This window comes from Metopolophium dirhodum, chromosome 9 (assembly GCF_019925205.1).
Source record: "Metopolophium dirhodum isolate CAU chromosome 9, ASM1992520v1, whole genome shotgun sequence".
Classification (NCBI taxonomy): Eukaryota; Metazoa; Arthropoda; class Insecta; order Hemiptera; family Aphididae; genus Metopolophium; species Metopolophium dirhodum.
Genome location: NC_083568.1, coordinates 31,996,194 through 32,003,101, shown reverse-complemented (window position 1 = coordinate 32,003,101; position 6,908 = coordinate 31,996,194).

Here is a 6,908-nt window from a genome sequence, read left to right as displayed (position 1 = left end):
TGAAGTTTTGCGGTAATGTATTATTATTCTCAGCTTCTAATTATACAAGTAATATACCTAGTTGAAGTCTTCTAAATTGTTGCTCGTAAATTTAATTTTTGTTAATAAACATTTAGAAATTCACACTATGGCGAAATCGATTATTTTCAAGAATTGCCAGCTATTTTATTTGTTTAGGACTTGATGTCTTAATACAAGGCTGTGTTTATTCGTCACAGGTAGTAATATTCAGAATTTTTTCTCGAGTGCACAATCATCGACGAAAGCAAACAAAAAAAGAAATATAGGTACACTTACACAATTCGTTCACCTCATTATTATAGCAAATAGCAATTACAAATTATAATTAATTAAATTATTAAACACATCCTTCAATAATATTATTTAATAAATAAATTGAATTAAATTTATAACCAGGTGTAATTGTTACAATATATTGTTATGTATAACAACTATTAATTATTATAGTATTATATTATACACTTATAAAAATTAGATCTGATATAATTTAATGCAATATTAAAGTTTTTAAAAAAAATTTTCGTCTTGAAAAATTGTCTTATACAAGTTAGATTTAACAGTCACTAAGAACTATATAGGTACAAAACGATTTTTTAATCATGCTTGCCCCATTTTCACTCTTAAATAATTAGGATTTTATTGAAATCAAAACATATTTACTTATAGCTATCCATAAAACACAATAAAATTCAGTTATATTTAGTGTACTGGTGTTAGACAAAAAATAATTTTTGTCAATTATGTTTTATGTAAAACCTATTGTTACATCCGTCAGGGATCCAAAAGATGATGATTTGAATTAAGTCGTAGTCAATTTGAATAGTAAATTGAAATAGTGTTTTATAATAACAATATAATTTGTACAATAGTCGTCTAGAGTATGTGGCTAAGTGTGGCGTGAAGTTACTCTGGTTTCAATGGCTATGGTACATCTGGAATATAGGAAAAAATTCCACGGGAAAAATAAGCCAGAGAAAAAAATGCAAATAAAAATTAATTAATAACTACATAAAAAAAATTAAAGTATTAAATTATTATTTTTAATTTGGTCATAAAATGGGAAAGGGAAAAAGGCAAAGGGAAACCAAATTAATGGTAGGTCATACTTAATATATGTAGTTCATACTGCAACATGTACATTTAAAATAAAATCACCCTATACAGAGTATATACATTATACATATCTAGATGTAAGACACAAAAGTGGGCAAGTTAATGAAAATAATTAACTGTGGCAAATTAAGTTAATTCAATTAAATTGCCTTTAGCTAGGTTAAAAGTTAACAAACAAAAAAAATTAACTAGATAAGTTTAAAGTTTAGATAGAAAAAAAACTTAACTTAACTCAGATATCCACAACCCTATAATATTAGTAAACATAAAAATGTTCTATAAGCTTCTACATATTTATAATATCATATTAAAATATTCAAAAGGGCAAAGGGCTAATATCGATTATTCTAACAAAAAAGTAAAAACCCATAATCAATCAGAATCGAATAGTTCAAATTCCGATTTCATTGCACTAATATTTTCAAAATAATCAAATGACTGACCATTTTCAGAAAACAAGGAGGTTGTACCAGTTTGAAAATAAGTTCGTATTGTCACAGACATTTTTTAAATATCGTACAAATCTAAAAGGTACTTAAAATTGCAATAATCAGAATTTGTATATATGCATTATATATAAGTAATTTAAGCAACGAATTGGGATAAGCATGATTAAAAAAGGTGGATAAGTGGATGTCGCTCTGCTGTACAGTAGGTTACAAGTGGGTCACTGTAATGGATGGTGTTAAATTTGAATTCAATGATATAATATCATTGTATAAGAAAAACGATTCTGAGCGAAAACGGTCAGTCAGCCTATGATATTACCAAGTATATTTGATGATATTATTGTGAATAAAGTAATTTATAAATAACCTATTTACGTGGAGCCTTGTTTTCAATTTTCAATCCTTAGCTATAAAAGTTGAACATTTTATAAATTTTTAACTACAAAATAATTATTAAATTATAAATTTGATAAATTCTGTCCAAATTTGATCTTTAAATGCTTATAAAAAAAAACTGTGCCTATGTATTTTCAATATTTTTCAACTGCTATTGTAAAAATATATCAGGAGTCTTGTATTAAATTTTTACACTTTTTGGCCCAACAGATAAAACTTTATTGATATTTATAGAAAAAAAAACTAAAAAAATTGAAAACTGAAAATGCCCGTAAACAGCTCAAAAAGTGTCAAAATATTTTCAAAATTGTATGGTGTATAGGAAATGCTAATATAAACATTCAGTGAAATTTTCATGTATCTACAGTTATTCGTTTTTGAATTACAAGAAAATAAGGAAATCGGTACATGAGAAATCGAGTGAATATCTAATGTTGTAAAAATATGAATTTAAAACGCTCATAAAAATTTAATTTGACTTTCTTGTAGAAATTTTTTTTTTTGATAAAGTTAGACAAACTTATGAGGAATCTTGTATTAGATTTTAAAATCTTAGATTTAAAAAGAAAATTTTTTATGAATTTCTAATTCAAAATAATTTGCAAATTTTCGTGATTTTTCCGTATTTTTTCAAGATTTGAACTTTAAACGTGTATAAAAAAAAACTGTGACTAAGGATTTTTAATTTTTTTCATCTGCCTTTGAAACAATAACCTAGGAGCCTTCTATTAAATTTTCAAGCTTTTTTACCCAACAAATAAAATTTTATTGATATTTATAGAAAAAAAATTTAAAAAAACTGAAAACTGACAATGTCCGTAAACAGTTCAAAAAAAGTCAAATTATTTTCAAAATTGTATTGTGTATAGAAAATGCAAATATAAACAACCAGTGAAAATTTCATGCATCTACGGTCATTTGTTTTAGAGTTACACCAATAACCAAAATCGATTTTGCGTAAAAATTCCCGTTTTTCCTTAATTTTTCTTTTGTTTTTCACATCGCTTTTGAAAACTACTGGGAAATTAAAATTTTGACCTCCCCAATGCACCAACGATATTCACTTTCCCATCGAACAAGATACTGAAGTCGAAAATCGAAGCATTATTTCGACTACTTATCGTGTACACAGACACAAAAATAAAAAAAAAAATAAAAAAAAAAATAAAAAAAAATAAAAAAAAAAACACACATCATTGTAAAATCAATACATTCATCGTTTCACTCAGAATCTAAAAATAAATAAACTCATTACCTTTAAAATGATAACATATAAAACACATGAATGAAAAAAAAATAAATTAAGTATGCAAATGATTTAAAAAATGCAGAGAAAAATGTAAGACCATCTGACCATAAGGTATTGATGATGATAATGGTACTATAATTGGGGTGCTATTCAAAATTAATTTATGACTTCCCGTAAGTCTCGGGACGGTTGTGATTGGTTGGAGGCAGATGGATGAGAGCTTTTTTGCTGTCGAAGTTTAGTTATTGCGAAGTTGTGACTTTTACATCGATTTACAAGCAGTGCAGTCGGCCAGGCAACACCAATCCCATAGGTCAACGGTTCCATATGTGGTGACGGGTCAGAACGAATCCAAAAGAAAACCTCACATAGATAAGCATATTATAATACTTTAAGTGCGAACATATTTTTAACTCTACTCGAAATACTCTCGCTAAAATAATATTGTCTCAGATTCGTAATGCAATATTTATAAAAATTAGAAAAAAACCTAGAGGTTTTGTTACCTATATTTAATAATATGATATTGTGAGTACGTGGGCAATCGCTCTAGAAAACGACAAGGTCGTTTCTCGTTGTACTGTTTGAAGTTAAGCTCTCCGATGGAGGGGAATATAATTCAGACCAACCCACTGCAACAATAATATAATTCACGATATAATTATTATATTAATATAATATAATATTATTGTCGATTCAAAAGCATACGAAAAACCAGTTTGACGAATACCGTTAACAATAGGCTACAACTGCACGTCCGCACTTCGTGTTAGTAAGTACTCAATAAAATATCAGTGTGCCATTAAAATGTCTGAAGTATTGTTGTATGAGTACCTGCATTAACGATTTATTTGTCTTATTGAGTACTTGATTAACATTTTAATAATAATAGTACACACTGAAGTTTCATTTTTAAAGATACAACGTGCATTTTACTTTTTATTGAAATTAAAAACAATATAGAGACTTGAAAATTGTTGCCGTTACGTATATTATATTATTACTATCTACTGGGTGATTTTTTTTAAAAAAGTAAACACTCATACACGAACGAGTAGTTATGATTAGTTATGAGTTTTGGTGAGCGGAGTAGTGGACCAACATTTTTCGCGGTACCCCTGTGCTACTTTATACATCACTCATCGACATTTTGAATACTTAGAATCAGGCAATTAACTATAGGTACCTACTCTTCTTAAATTCAATTCAAATACCTAAATAAGAATTCTTAGAAAAATATTTTGCTTCTGACTTCTGAGTATCAGATGAATAATATAATTTGTTGTCAAGTAATATTATCTTAAAATATATAGATGATAATAAAAAATATAATTTCTTTTTTTCAAATAGGTTGTCACTGCCAAATATATATATATAAGACAACTAGATAGCCGACTTGATGAGTATATTGAAATCGGGCAGCTATATGTCAAGAGGGCAAAATACGATTGATTAATCCATGACATTTATAACCATGTCATGGAATATAATAGTGTTTTATGGTTACCACCATTGACCTATTATATTAAGATTATTTTGTGATTTTTAACTATCATTAATCATTATTTGGGTGTTATATAATTCATGGCATGGATTTATCAATTGAATTTTGCCCTTTTGACATATGGCTCCCAGACTTCATAGGTCTTATGAGACTGTATCACGACACACGAGTCGGCTTTCTAGTTTTGTTTTATATATCTGTGGTCACTACAATTTAAAGTATACTTTTAAACACTTTTATACTTTTTGAGATAAAGAGTATTTACTGTTGGAAGAATCTCCCTACACACTTACATTTAAAAACTGTTTAAGTTATTATATATGCCTACCACACAATTCTACATTACTAGGTCGGACTGAGAAGTTAGTGGTGATGACTTATATATTATAAATTAATAACAATAATAAATTATGATTAAATATTATAATAGTAGGGATACACTGCCAATCATAGTAGGAAATTTGATTGAATTTTAGCGAGTTAAAATATTTCTACACAAAACGAGCCTATTAGTAATAAAATAGAAAAAAATATATAATTATTTTAGTTTTTTGGGAGGATAAGCCTCCTCCCCCAAGAACCATCCCCTCCACTTTATCTTACGGGTAGGTTTGCGAAAAAATTGTTACATTTACTATATCTACGGATTTACAATTTTTTTTTACGAAATCGGTTATTTTTAATTGTAATTCATTGTTGTTACTCATAACACAGACCATACGATAATAATAATCAACTTTAATAGGTTCTTTAAAAATAGTTCAAAGTCCGTAATCATTAATTAATTTTTACTACGACGAGTAATTTAAACGTTCTAGATAGTTATATAAATCTTTTCATAGTACCTATGAACTACTATTGCTTCACTATGAATCTAAGTTTTTATGCAGTGATTTATTGTATTATGCTAATGTATGATAATTAATAATACAAAATTGTACTGCTTTGGTGCTTATAATACCCAATTGGGCCTCGCGGGTTTAATGTGATTCGTATTCAATTTTTGCATATTTTATTCTCGTGAAATTTTGTATTGGTGATTTTTTTTGTTTTTCTAATTTAATTAAATCGTTTCTTGGTGCATTAATTATGTTTTTGTAATTTTATTCGAAGGGTTCTAGTTAAATTTTTCTTACCTTACTTTATTCATATTGTTTTCTTTTTTACTATAATTTTAGCACGTAAGAAACTATTAACGTCAAATACAGGTAAACCCATAAATCGTTAAATTGTCATTATTTACTGCATTTCAGGCCTACGTCAGCGTCGTCTATAGTTGAGTTGTTGAATCATAACTCGTTTAGTTGAACTACTGTAAGTTGCTATGTGAATAACTTAATTCGGTTTGGATCCTATAAGCTTTATCGAGAATGTGAACCATCGCATCCTTTAGTAGTTTTGTGTATTGTGACATTACTAGTATAAGTATGGCCAATGCGCGCAAGAGGAATTTTTTTTAAATATATTTAAAACTGTTACCTGGTTACCTGTGTTAACTGGTACATAAATTATTATAAGCATTTAAAATCTTTATTACCTATTGATAGAAATAATAAATATAATTTTTAAACAAGAAAAGTTTACATCTCAAAAATTAAACAGTTTATATTGGTAAAGTAAAAAATGTAAAGCCAATCTCTTTATCGTTGTTTTTCTCATCTTATCGACAATTTAATCTGAAGTTATTGTTAAGTCCATATAAATATTTAACATTCATACACCGTTAAAACGTCGTAACGTGGAAACTTAACGTTTTCCAGTGGCTGTGGTGACGGGAAAAGTTATGAAAACTTGTGACTTTTTAAAAGTAACTGGATACACTTCTGCATTACACTGGAAAACCAAATATCTGTTATAATTTTTTTAACTAGGTATACACTATATACTGTATGGTAATATTATGTATAAGAAAATTTACAATTTTTTTCCTCCTTGGATTTATTCAGTCACTGCCATTTGAAATGTTTAATTATAAGCTAGCCTAGACAGTTGACAGTTATAATTTTCTTATGTATATAGGTAGTTTTTATATTACGTATAACCGTTAAAAGTATAATGTGATAGCGTGATGTGTTGACAAAACAAATCGTAACAATACAATATTTGGGTGATACGAATAAATTATCGTGAATTAGTATAATATGTCGTTTAACATAATATGGTCGTTCATAACGTG